The sequence below is a fragment of the Dipodomys spectabilis genome, unplaced genomic scaffold (assembly GCF_019054845.1).
Source record: "Dipodomys spectabilis isolate Male_0828 unplaced genomic scaffold, ASM1905484v1 ptg000228l, whole genome shotgun sequence".
Taxonomy (NCBI): domain Eukaryota; kingdom Metazoa; phylum Chordata; class Mammalia; order Rodentia; family Heteromyidae; genus Dipodomys; species Dipodomys spectabilis.
Genome location: NW_024870905.1, coordinates 4090556 through 4104211, shown reverse-complemented (window position 1 = coordinate 4104211; position 13656 = coordinate 4090556).

The window sequence follows — 13656 nt, the reverse complement described above, 5'->3', positions numbered from 1 at the left end:
GTGTCAAGGGTCCTGATACCATCGAGTATCTGCAGAGGTGCTAGTGACACGTGGTGCCCTCCCTGGACTGCAGCAAAAGAAGAAACCAGGCACTCAGTGCCAAGATTCTACCACTGAAGCAGGAAAAGACAGACCTGCAGGATCGACCAGAGAAAGAGAGGTAGAAGATAGCCCAGGTGCATGAAGCACCACAAACAGAGCTAGAGATCCACAAATCACCCATACAGAGGTTGGTTTCAGCAGAAAGAGATTTACAATCTGCACCGGCCCAAGTGAAGCAGGTGGCCAATGACAGATAAATGGAGCACGAAGCTCTTATCAGCCACCTGCAGCTCTGTGTGGCAGAGCTGGATATGGTGTCTTCTGTGGTCACTGCTGCACAGAAGGAGACCAAAATGTTCTTTGAATGGCTGAATGATGTGACCCTTCAGCTTGAGGAAAAGACCAGAAGCTTCAATGACCTGCAGCAAGTGAACACAGAGTTGCAGGAGAAGATGGAAGTTCTCTGGACACAGAACAGCACCAGAAGATCAAAATCTGCAAGTTCCAACTAGTGCTGGTGGGGCATGAGTTACTGAAGAGTCTACTGGACAACCTGAGCTAGATGGTGACCTCAGCAAGTCTGGTGAGAGACACATTCACAGAGGAACTGAGCATTGAGAGGTCCACATGGGAAGAGGAGACTCGGTGGCTGACAGTGCAGGTGAACCAACTGACATAGGAGAAGGAGAGAAGGGGGAGACAGGTGCTGAAGAATGAGCTGGGGGAACTGAGAAAGAAGCTGACAGAGCCATGGCTCCCCGCAGGACCATCTCAGGTGAAGCTGCAGTTGCACGCCTATGCCTACTGCACACAGATGGAGTTGAAAAAACTGGAGTAACAAGTTCACATCCAGGTCCAGGAAAACCAGAAGCTCTGTCTTCAGAACACAGAGCAACAGGAGCAACTGCAGAGACTGGAGGATAAGGCCAAGGATCTGCAGGAGATACCCTAGACCCCACAAGGTGCATGTTTGTGTGGGTGATCTCTAGCCAAAGGAAGAGCAGACCCTGCTGTGGGAGACTCTCCACAGAGCGAGTGGTGAGAAGGAGGAGTTCACCAGCATCCTAGACTCAGAGCAACAGGTGAAGAAATACCTGTGGGAACAACTAGACCATTCAGAGGAGAAGATAGAGGAATGGAAACAGGTGGAAGAGAGAGAGAGAGAGAGAGAGAGAGAGAGAGAGAGAGAGAGAGAGAGAGAGAGAGAGAGAGAGAGAAAGGGAGAGAGGGAGAGAGGGAGAGAGAGAGAGCCAAGTATCATGGGAGTTGCAGGAGCAGCAGGAGCAGTCCCGGGCCCACCTGCAGGTGCTCAGAGCCACCTGTGAGCAGCACATTGCATCCAATGAGCGGCTGAACTCTGAGAAGGAGGCCATGCAGCAGTACCTGCAGAGGCAGACCCAGCTGCTGGACCTGCTGAAGAAAGTGCAGGGTCCGAGCAACTGGGGGACCAGGTGATGTCCCCAAAGTGGCAGGACACTCTCAAGTGCCTGGAAGTGACCAGACCATAGGAGGAGCGCCTGCAGGCCCAGCTGAGCTTCCTTGCTTTCCCTGGGGATGTGGAAAGTGTGAGCCCTAGGGATGAAAAGTAGAGGAGTTTACTCCCCCCGACGTGACCATCCCAGAGGATGGAAACAAGCCCCAGACCTAGAGGGATGTGGATCTGCGAGCCCTCTCAGAGGCTGAGATCCACAGGGGAAAACTCCTGCTGCAGGAGCAGCAGACCTGCTGCAGGTGTCCGGCCCACCTGCAGCTCAGAGCCAGACAGAGCTGGAGCCACAGGCCCCCTGGTCTGTGAGCTGCCACACAGCTGGCGTGGGGATGGCAAGTGGGACACGTGGGCATCCGAGAAGAAAATCTGCTTCATCCACGACCTGTCTGATGAAGTGGACTTCCAGAGTCCAGCGGATGAGCTTCACCATCAATGTAGCCAGCTGTTGGCACACATCCGCACCATCGAGGTGTCCCTCATTGTATGTAAAGAGCAGACGCTTGTCATGGATGAGCTGTGTCAGGAGAAAGCCGAGCACGTGCCCTGTTCTCTTCCAGGAGAAGATGGAGAAGTGAGAGCTGCAGGAGCTGCTGTGGGTCCTCACATGGGAAGGCGTGCACAGCGGGCTCCAGATGCCAGCACAGGCTGAGACCCCACCACCACCATTTCTTCAGACTCCTCAGGCTTTTGGGTGGGTGAAATGAGGTAGGAGCAGAAAGGTTTTGAAGAATTGCAACTTCAAGACAGCTTGGAAACTGCTAGAGGAGAGGTCGGGGTTCCAACCCCGTAGATAACTCCCCCATGGAGCACATCCTGTGGCAGATGCCCCACATCCAGAGCTACCTACAGCTTGAGGGCTTAGGCAAGGAACACTCCCTCCCTTTCTTCTGTAGACTGATGTGGATGATAACTCTCTATGTGACATATTGACTCTCAAAAGCCTCGGCAGTCACCAGAAGTAGGTGGCAGGTGGCCTTCTCTCAGGCCTCCATCTCCCACAAGATGGGAGTAAACTATGGGTCAGGTAGGGTAGAGCCTGCCGGGAAGCAGCCCAAATTCAAGGGACATCTAATGGCCCATTGGAGGCCAGGGAAGAGACCCATGTTATGCTTATCACAAAGAATAAATTGTTTTCAAAGGGAAGAAAAGCCTCCAACAAATATTTGTTTTTCCAGACTTGGAGCTTGAGCTCAGGGCCTGGCCACTGTCCCTGAGATCTTTTTGAACAAGGCTGGTGCTCTACCAGTTGAGCCCCACCTCCCCTTCCAGCTTTTTCTGTGTGGAATCAAACCCAGGGTTTCAGGCATGCTAGGCAACCACTCTACAGCTAAGACACATTCTCAGCTAGGATGATTGCCCCCGTCCCAAAACCATATGGCCATTCCTCAGATAAATAGGAAGTAGAGGCTAGGATGAATATGAAGCACAAGTCTGGTTCACACAGAAATACTCCCCTAACCCGTCTTGTACCCAGTTTATTGAAGTTTCTCTTCTAACATTGAGGGATGAGAGAGGGAGGGGGGAGTCTCGAGAGAGGAGTACCAAGAACGGTGGCCCCCTGGCCCCACAGCCTACCTCACACAAGTGGTCTTCTAAATTCCAAGCTTAGCTGACTTAACGTGGATTCTACACTGTCTCCTCACCTCTTCAATGTTCAGGATGAAATAAATGTCGGCCCTGGCTTTTGCCCACACACAGGGTACAAGCTCCTAGTCCCAGACCGACTTCCATCTCTGACTGCCCGGAGTTAGGCCAGACACACCACTCACCACAATGTTGGTGGTAATGACCTCATATATGGATTCCAGGAAGATGGTCTGTAGCAAAGAGTAGAAGCAACAGAGAGAGCAGGGCAGAAGGATGTGATGGGGGTGATTGCTCTATCTTCCTCTTTGGAGCCCTCCTGTCAAGCCAGAGCCATGCTAACCAAAGCATGGCCAAGGCCAGAGTGTGAGATGAGATGGAGGAAAACAGGACTAAAGGAGGTACTCCTTTGTCTTGGAGCACTTGAAAATTCCAATTATATTTGACCCATACCAATACCAAAGCCAATGCAATGCCTCTCCTTGTTGTTGTTGTCTGTGTGCACTGTCCTTGAGCTCTTTTTCTCAAGGCTGACACTACCGCTTGAGCCACAGGGACACTTCTTGTTTTCTTATAATTCATCGAGGATAAGAGTCTCATACACTTTCCTGCCCAGGCTGGCTTGGCACCATAATCCTCCAGATCTCAGCTTCCTGAGTATCTAGGATGACAGGTATGAGCCACCAGTGCCCAGCATGTGATGCCTTTTGAAGGCATTTGGCGAGTCTGTATAAGGAGCCCCAATGGGCCTGGATAGACCAAAACCCAATCAAGGAGCTGGTATGGGGGAAGGCTGACCTTCTAGCCATTTTGTTCCCCCAAATTAAAGATGCCAGCTGGTTTTGTATGCATCAAACACCTAGGCCAACAGCCATGAGGCTTAGTGGGGAAAACGTGGAGAATACCTAAAGATTCCAGTGTAGAAATCTCTGATTTTGCATGCATGTGGTGTGTGTGTGTGTGTGTGTACTCAGGGCCTAGGCTCTATCCCTGAGTTTTCTTGCTCAAGCCTAGTTCTCTGCCACTTCAGCCACCGCCCCACTTGCTTTTTGATGGTTAACTTTATGTAAGAGTTTCAAGGACTTTCCAGTCCATGATGGCTTCAAAGCATGATGGGGGCCCCAGGGCAGTAAGAGTAAACATAACTCACAGGTACAATCCCTGTGGTGGGTGACTCCTGCTTCCTCGTGGCCAGATGCGGGACATGCAGCCCCGTGTCATCATCCTCTAGAGTTCAATTGGGGGAAGTGACCAGGGCCAAGCTGACTTTTGCTCACCCTGAGTGCTGATGCCAGAGCAGGTCTGTTCCACCCTAGGCTAAGAGAGCTCCAGGAGGCCCGGCTCCCAGAGGCACAAGGAAGGGAGAGGTCAGCTCCAGGCTGAGCTAAGAGCCTTTGGCCATGGATACCCCAAGTTGGCCTTCCTAATCACCATAAGTCCTGTCAAAGAATAAACCAAAAAAAAAAAAAAATTGGAGCTGTGCCTCCAAGTGCTAGAGCTCTAGCATTGAACCAAAGAACTCAGGGACAGGGCCCCCAAGCTTTGAGTTCAAGACCCTCACCTGACCCTCCCCCAGTTTAGCTAATATGAACTAATAGGATTTGTGAAGTGTTTCTGAAGAATGGTGATACTGAAGAAAGCATCCTAATTCTAATGAAAGCTGAACTTGTGACATACAGCTATGTGCTGAGACCTTCACAGGGTCCTGTTTGCTGGGTCCTTCCGACATGGGGGTTTTGTGCTGAGTCCTCAAAAAGTCCTGTTTGCTGAGTCATCCCAAAGGGTGCTATGTGCTGAATCCCTGAGAAGAGTGGGCCCTGCTGTTTTTTTCCAAAGGTGCTGTGCACTATGTCCATTACACAGTTTCTGTATGCTGAGTCCTTCTAAAGGTGCAGTGTGTTAATTCATCCCAAAGGATACTGCTATGTGCTCAGCCCTTGAGAAGTGATGGATAAGGTGAATTTTTCAAGTGCTATGTGCCCAGTCCTTTACACAGGGTGCTCTGTACTGTCCTTCAAATAGTGCTATGTGCTGAGTCCTTTTGACAATGTGGTATGTGCTGAGTCCTTCCACAGGGTAGTATGTGCTGAGTCCTTAAAAATTGTGCTATCTGCTGAGTTTTTAGAAGGGTGCTGTGCACTAGTTTACAGAGTGTGCTACGTACTCAGCTCTTCAAAGGGGGCTGTGTGTGGTCTTAACACAGGGTGCTATGTACTGAGTCCCTGGGAAAGAATGGTACACGTTAAGTTTTTCAAAGCATGCCATGCACTTAGTCCATTACCTTGTGGGCTATGGACTCCCTCCTTCTAAGTGTGCTGTGTGCTGACTACTCTACACAGGGTACTATATGCTGAGTCCTTCAAAGGGAGCTGTGTACTGAGTCCTTTACATAGGGTGCTTTGTGCTGTTTTTTGAAGTGTGCTGTGTGCTGACTCATCTCAAAGAGTACTATGTTCTGAGTCCTTGAGAGGTAGTTATCCCCAACAATCACACACACACAAACACACACATACATACACACACAAACATACACACAAGGGTCACTGTGCACCTTTTTGGTGTGTGGGCATGGAGGAGAGTCTCCTCCAGCGGTGGGGCAGAGGGGAGATTTGATACCCAGGGCAGGTAGTGTGGTTGGGAGGGAGTGATGAGCTGAGGTGAGGCTACAATTTCCATGGCCTGGAAGCCTTTGGTCCCAGTCAGGGCTTGGCTTGCAGCCAGGGGTGTGGGCCAGGCCCGAGGGGAAGAGGGGGAGGGGGCCAAGAGGAGGATGAAGCAGGGCCCAAGGCACACTCTCATGGCAGCAGTGGCCAGGGGCAAGACTCAGGGGAGGGCGAGGGGGTGGGCATGCCCGGCGGGGACAACACAGCCCAGGAGAGGAGTGGGGGCAGAGAGAGAGCAGAGAGAAGAGTGAGTACACACAAGGTCAAGTGGCTTCATCAGCTGGCGGCCTCACTGATCATAGTGCAGGTTCTGGTAGGGAGCACAGAGCACATGGAGCTGGCACAGCAGGCACATCTCTACAGGCAGCCACGTGGAGGCATGGTGGCCATAGCAGCACTGAATCTGAGGTCCCGGCAAGGGGGTGCCACAGAGCTCCTGGCATGGAGCACTGGGAGACACACAGCCTCATATCTGCACCTTTCCTCTCTCTGGTGGAAACCTGGTGGCTTTAATCAGAGGTGGGGAGCAGCACCTCCATGCCTGACTTCTCGAGTCGTTTTCTTTTGGCTGGGGGTGGTGGGTGTTGGATGCAGAAGATAGGCCCTCCTTTCTGTGTGAGCCCTTGTCTTCTGTACTCGGTCACTCTTTCACCTGAGGAGGGTCCAAGAAGAGCCCACTAGGTATGTGAGGGCACTTGGAAGCAGACAGAAGGTGAATATCTGGGAGGAATATACCCATCAGACCCACATATACCCAGCCTGTCTGCCCTCCCCCCCATCCCAGCTGTCAACAGTACTCACAGGGTGATCACATTTCCCAGCTCTCCCAGCATCTGCTGGTGCTCCCTGTCCATCTGGTCTCCTCGTCCTCCCCAAGAATCCACCAAGTCACCCAGAAGCATCTAGGCTGGAAGTAGGGAGTCCATTCATGTATGTAGCCTTTAAGACTCTATCCATTTCCCCAACACTGCCCCAAACCCAGGTCATACACCCCTCTGGGGCACCATGACCCCCTGCTTGTTTTCAGCCCTGGCTCTGAGGAGCCATCTATCTCGGGACACCTTCACCAAGTGTCCTGGCCTAAGGTTTTGGTGAATGGGGAGCCAAGGCTGGTTGTTCCCAAGGGAAAGTGTCTGGCCCTGGATAAAGGGACAGGCAGGGTTGTTCTGCGTTATTAGAGTGGTGCTCCCTTTGATTGGATCCCCTGTTCTGACCAGGCATCCCCCCGTGTTGCACCTTGTACCTTGTCCCAAAGGAAGAACCAACAAACTCAAGAGAGGCACTGCTCTGAGTCTGTGTGTGTGTGTGTGTGTGAGTGTGTGTGTGCATGAGAGAGAGAGAGAGGGAGCATGAGAGAGAAAGAGAGGGAGGGAAAGAAAGAGAGAAACAGAGACAGAGACAGTCAGACAGACAGACAGATTATCTTTCTCCTTAGACAGCCTGACTGTGTTCAAGTGAGTGATCCGTTGGTAAATTGCAGGTGCTGAATGTACTAATCTGTTACAGTTCTGGATTTGTGTGTGTGTGTGTGTGTGTGTGTGTGTGTGTGTGTGTGTGTGTGTGTGTGTGTTTGTGTGTGTGTGTTGGGAGAGCAGGCAGATGAGAACAATGAAAACATATTTAAGGCACCGTGTCTACAAAGAGCAAAAGCATTTTATTTGCGTGTATGTGTGTGTGTTGTTCTTTTTTCATCAATGCCAAATATGAGTCTAGCGATAATTTGTGTTTTCTCATTCAACTTTTCATGGTTCCTTTGGGGGAAGGTTTCAGCACACGTTCCTTTCCACCTCTCTCTTCTCCCTTTCCTGTAGCCCACAGTAGCTGCTGGGCCTGCGTGTGTCTCCCCTAGGAGGCCTGTGTGAACCACTGACCAGAGTGGACACCTGTCCTTCTGACTTCAGCCAGAAGGCTCGTGAGGCAATTGTGACCACAGCCATACTCTTCCAGTCTGCTCTAGTTTGTATAGTTGGAGCTAATTCAAGGCTTGGGAATGTGTCTGCCAAACGTAATTAGGGAAAAAGATTGGGGGAGCAGTTGGGCAGGGGCTGTGAGGCTAACAGAGTATGGGAAGTGGTGAACGTTGTGACATGGCAGATGGTTCACTAAGACCGAAAATGAGAGGGGAAACTTACCCAGGGCATTGACTGTGTCCATGGGCATCTGGGCAGGGGACTCCAGGCCCCCACTGGTGGCATGGATTCCCTCCAGGGGCAATGTACTGGTGGGCAGTCCTCCCTGGAGTCCTGCAGACTCCAGTCTGTGTCTGGCCTGGGCGGTTTCCAGCTGGGAAGCATTAAGCAAGTGCTTTCTCCCTGCTGGAGGCTGCTTGCTAATTGCCGTGGCAGTTAGCTAGGGCTCTCTGAATGCCACTTTCTGTATCCTGCTGTAGTCTTTCTGGAAGAAAAAGGCAGACCACTGAATTTAGAACTCTTCAAGTTTGATTGGGACAACTGAAATGCAATGTTTTCCAGGTTTTTTTTTTCCTTGAATCTGGCAATTTCCACTAATGCCTGCAATGAGGGATCAAATCAGACAGATGATTTCAGCCTCCAAACAATTACGTTCAAAGCAGCACAGCAAGAGTTCCCAAGCCAGATGGTCTCCTGTAATGAACGTTATGCCTTGACTGACTTTCTTTGGCAACTGTTGGTTCTCCTCTGGCTCTCTCTAGGGTGACTACCACAGTCAAGGATGTCGTGGAGAGCAGAGCTTGTGACCTCACCATCCGTAGCCTGCCAGCTGTGAGCAGAGACGATTCCCAGCACCTGCACTGGACGCTGGGAGATTCAGAAACCAGGGATACCTCGAGGAAGCTTTCTCTTCAACATGAAACTTGGGGGCCCAATGTGGTAATACTGACTGGCCCCAGGGGGAGAAGAGGAGGCCCCTTGAGCCAGGCCTTCAGCTCACAGCAACCACATTCACACCTACGTGGGGAATTGAGTGCCACAGAGCTGGTCAGCTGCTGGACAGAGATCTTTGAGAAGATAAGCATTCCAGAGGCCCTGGAGTCCAGCGAGTACATAGTGGCTCACATCCTCAGAGCCAAAACAGTTAAGTATGGTGGCACCAGGAGGGGGTAATAGGGAGGAGGGAGAACTGAGGGAGAGCTACATCAGGATTCCTCCCTCCTCCCCCACAGAGGATTCTTACCTGAATCAGATGGGACTTTTCTGTAGTATTGTCATAGACAGATGCTCATTTATTTATCCAACAAACCATTACAGTGTGCACTAGGCTCTGGGGGGTCATAGACCATGAAAAGTTCCAGTACTGGTTCCACAGCCCATGAAGAAACCTTGGATTGATCTGGATGCCAGTGCTTCAAGCCTGTCATCCTAGCTATTTAGGAGGCTGAGATCAGAGGATTGAGGCTTTTGGCCCGGGCAGGGAAGCCTGTAAGACACTTGTCTTCAATTAACTACCAAAAAAAAAAAAACCCGCCAGAAATGGATGTATGGCTCAAGCCATAGACTGCTAGCCTTCAATAAAAAGGCTTAGGGACAGCACCTAGGCTCCAAGTACAAGGCTCAGGACTGACACAAAGAAAGTAAAGACAGAGAGGAGGGAAGGACAGAAGGAGGAAAAGAGGAAAGGAAGGAAGGAGGGAGAACATGCAAGCCTTGGTTTGGAGTCCCTGGATCAGGGGAGCTAATTATTCACAATCTCTGTGGGGACAGTTTCAGAGCCTAAAGCCAGTATGTAGGACCAAGCCACTGACCCATCAGCAACTTCATGACAGCCAGGAGCTGTGTGGTCACCGACTGTAGAGGGAACCAGCCTCGGATAGAACCTAGGACTCAGGGTGGGTCAGCAGGTTTCAATTATCCCCAGCCTCATCGAGTTTATTTTCTGGTCAGATAAGAAGAAAGTTTCCAAGGGCTATTGAGGTATAGGGGTGAGAGAGTTTCAATGGGAGGTCAAGGGATAAGCAGGAATTTGAACAGGGAGGATGGTCCCAGGTCAGGTGTGTCAGGAAATTAGAGACATGACTTCACCTGACAAAATAGACTACCAGCCTTTGATTCAGCCACACTGCTATTAAAAGTCCTGGCACCTTGGGTTCATCATTGAAGACCTGGCGGCCGTTCACTGCAGGATGCCTGTGCAGTACATCCTTGGGTACTAGGACTTTCCAGGGCTCAATCTGATGATACCACCCCTGGTGTTGATTCCTTTACCAAAGACTGAGGTCAGCATGCCACTGCCACAGGACAGCCTGGGAATTAGGGCAGGAAATGGGTCTCTTGGCTGGCTCAGTTTTTTGTATAAATGGCAGATCTGGGATTCAATGATGGCAATCTGGAGGTGGGGGAGAACTGGGTAGAGGCTGATGGGAAAACCAGAGGCACTGGGCTCAGAGCAGGGTGGTTTCTTTGATAATACTCACAACATAGGAACATTTCTGGGATAGAGCAGCCCTTTTCACTTCTCCAAGAAGGACCTAGTTCTCCCTAGTCTCCTTCCCTTGACCAGGAAACACTTTAGTTCTCATATCTTGTGGTTAGATAACTAGACCTTACCTCATTGACCAGTGCTGAGGCAGGACAGTGAGAGATCCTGAGTCTTTGATATTTTCAGGGGATCTTCAGTATGAGATTATACTTGAATGTCCCAACTTGGTGCATGGTCAGTCCCATCTAAGACTGCCATGAAGTAGGACATAGAATGTAGAGAATCAGAGCTGGATGGGGTCTCTTCTGGGAGTCCTGAGTATTATGTGTTAACTTGGAGCTCCCTTATGTCCACCTGCTTCCCTTTCTTGGTTGGGTCTATGCTAGAAAAAGCTTGAAACTAGGGAATGGATCTTATCTTTAATGCTCCAAGATAGCACTCTACCATTTGAATCACAGCTCCACTTCCAGCTTTGTTGGGTGTTTAATTGGAGATAAAGAGTTCTCACAGGCTTTGCTGCTAAGTGGCATCCAACTGCAGTCCTCAGATTTCAGTCTACTGAGGGGAGAGGATGACAGGAATGGAAAAGTATGTTTGGCTGGCTGCCAGTAGCTCATGGCTTTTATCCTAGGTACTCAGGAGGTGAGATCTGAGGATCATGGGTCAAGCCAGCCTGGTCAGGAAAGACCCCCAGACTCTTATCTCCAAGGAATTGCCAGAAAACCAGAAGCAGTGCTGTGGCTAAAGCAATTGAGTGCTTGCCTTAAGCTGAAGAGCTCAGGGCAAGCACCAAAGCCCAGAGTTCAATCCCCTTAACCAACAACAACAAAAAAGAGGTGATTAAATTTTCCGCATAGCAGTGTGTATGGTAGGAAATGCCATGCTGGTCTATAAGACATTCCAGATATGTGAGAGGCTCAATGTTTTGTGTACAGTGGGTCTGATGTCAGTACTGCCAACTTCTCAGGGGTGGGATGTGATCCTAATTGAGGTAGTTCATGTTACTATTCTCAGGGACTGCTGAATCCTTGGGCTATACGTGTGTGTGTGTGTGTGTGTGTGTGTGTGTGTGTGTGTGTGTGTGTGTGTGTGTGTGTGTCTGTGTCTGCGTCTGTGTCTGTCTGCCTGTCTATCTGTCTGTCTGTCTGTGTCTGTGTCTGTGTGTGTTTGGAGGTAGAAGAACTGGGCCTTGAACTCAAGGCCTAAATTCTATCCCTGAGTTTTCGTGCTCAAAGCTAGAGGTCTGACACTTGAGGCACAGCTCCACATTTAGCTCCTTGGTGGTTCAGTGTAGATAGGAGCTTCAGAAACTTTCCTGTGTGGATGGCTTTGAAAAGTGATCCTCAGACTTCAGCCTCCTGAGTAACTAGGATGACAGACAGGAGCGACCCGTGATGGCTTTGTGTGTGTGTGTGTGTGTGTGTGTGTGTGTGTGTGTGTGTGTGTGTGTGTGTGTAGAAGTTGGTTGTAACAAGGAGTGCTGACCCTTTGCTAACTTCTAAACGCTGTCTTTGGGGGCAGCATGGACTTTGAGGCTGAGGTCTGGGGGCCTGGAAGGGTAAGACGCTTGAAGGGGACTTAGCACCGTTAAATTATAAGATCAAGGGAACTTTGTGCCCTGGAACTGTCTACTCCCGTGGGCCTGGTTAGTGGAAGAAGGAGTGTGGGAGGATTTGGAGGTGGGGCCCACAAGGGATGGCTCCCCAGGGGTACAGATAATGTGGTCAGCATTTAGTAAGGCTTTGAGTCCTGTTAGTATAGAACAAATTGGCATGGGTCAGACTCTGGGTCTTCTCAGCATGACATCTGGTGGGCAAGGCCAACCCTACTTTAAATCTTGACCTGTATTCTTCAGATCTTAGCCTCCTGAGTAGGTAGGGTTATAGGCCTGAGCCTCTGGCACCGGGCCTCAGATTCTTTTTGGTATATTAGGGTTTGAACTCAAGAGCTTAGGCTTTCTAGTCAGATCTCCTTCCATGGGAGCCAAGCCTTTCTCTCTTGGGCATTTCTGAAATATAGATTTCATATATGCTCAGGCTTGGCTGGATCATGGTCCTCCTGTGACAGGCATGCATCACCATGCATGGTCCTCTGTAGTTGGGATGGTAGATATGTAGCACCATGCTCAGTCATCGGTTTAGATGACTGTCCCAAACTCTTTGTCCACAGCAGCCGATTCTTGACCACAGTTGAAGCTCTGGGTTTGGCCTCGAACCATTGGTCCTCAGTCTCCTCACAGGACAGTTGTGAGGAAACGAGGGATCAATACAAGGGGAACTCTAGGGCAGGACCAGGCCTAAAGGGAACGGTCATCAGATAAGTTTCTTGGCAATTCTGTGAGCATATAAGAAGAAGATACCTGGAAAGGACTCAGAAGGGGCTTGTTATTTATCATGCTACAGGTATGGAATTATGAAACAAAACATGGATCTCTTTCATCCTTACCCTATCCCCATGAAGAAGGGGATCCTTCACTGTTCAGCTTTGCAGCTGGGGAAAATGAGGCACGGAAAAGCTTGGTGACCTACTCATGACCCCCAGATGACAGGAAGCTCGGCCTGACTTGTCTGCCATGCTCCCTAGGACAATGGGTGCTATTCAGTCCATTTCTTGTGGTGGGAAGTCCACTTATTGTCAGTTGTGAGGCTTGAACTCACAACTGTGAGTGCCTGCGCACTGTCCCCAAGCTGCTCAGATAAAGTTTAGGGCTCTACCACTTGAGCCACAAGACCACTTCTGGTTTTCTGGTGGTTCTTTGGAGATAAGTGTCTCACAGACGTTCCTGCCTGGGCTGGCTATGAACCACGATCCTCATATCTCAGCCTCCTGTGTAGTTATCATTGTAGGCCTGTGCCACTGGCATCCAGCTTAAGTGTAATTCTCTCTCTCTCACTCTCTCTCTCTCTCTCTCACTCTCTCTCTCTCTCTCTCTGTTTCTCTCTCTCTGTCTCTCTCTCAGTAACTTGTTGAAATGGTGCTGGAGGAGGTGCCTCAGCATCTCCATGTGGCTGGGACCCAAGGTGACCCTCTTATTCTGGAGTTAGGCTGTGGGTCAGGAGCTTTCTTACTTGGCCTGTTGAACTAGCTCCCTTACGTAAGCCCCTCTGTGCCCGGGGTAAACCAGTGATGGTTACTTGTTGTCAATCTGTGTGGTGAGTACTTCCTCACTACCCTTTGCTAAGACAGTTAAAGGAATGTGGACGAGGAGGCATCTCATTGTCCAACTGCACACTATCCTGAACCTCTGATCATCACTGCCACCTATCTGGCCAGACCCTTATTATAAGAAACCGAATTCACTCTATGTCTACTTCACATTGCTGTAGGGTGTCGTTTCGGGGAGAGGGGACAGTGTGCAGAGGAAAGACCCCAGATCCGATACCTCCTGGGGGACATTTGTTCTGTGACAGCGTGAAGTCATTGCTTTGGATAAGGAGGAAGCCGGCATCAGACTGAGCCGGAACAATGCTCAAAGGTAGGTAG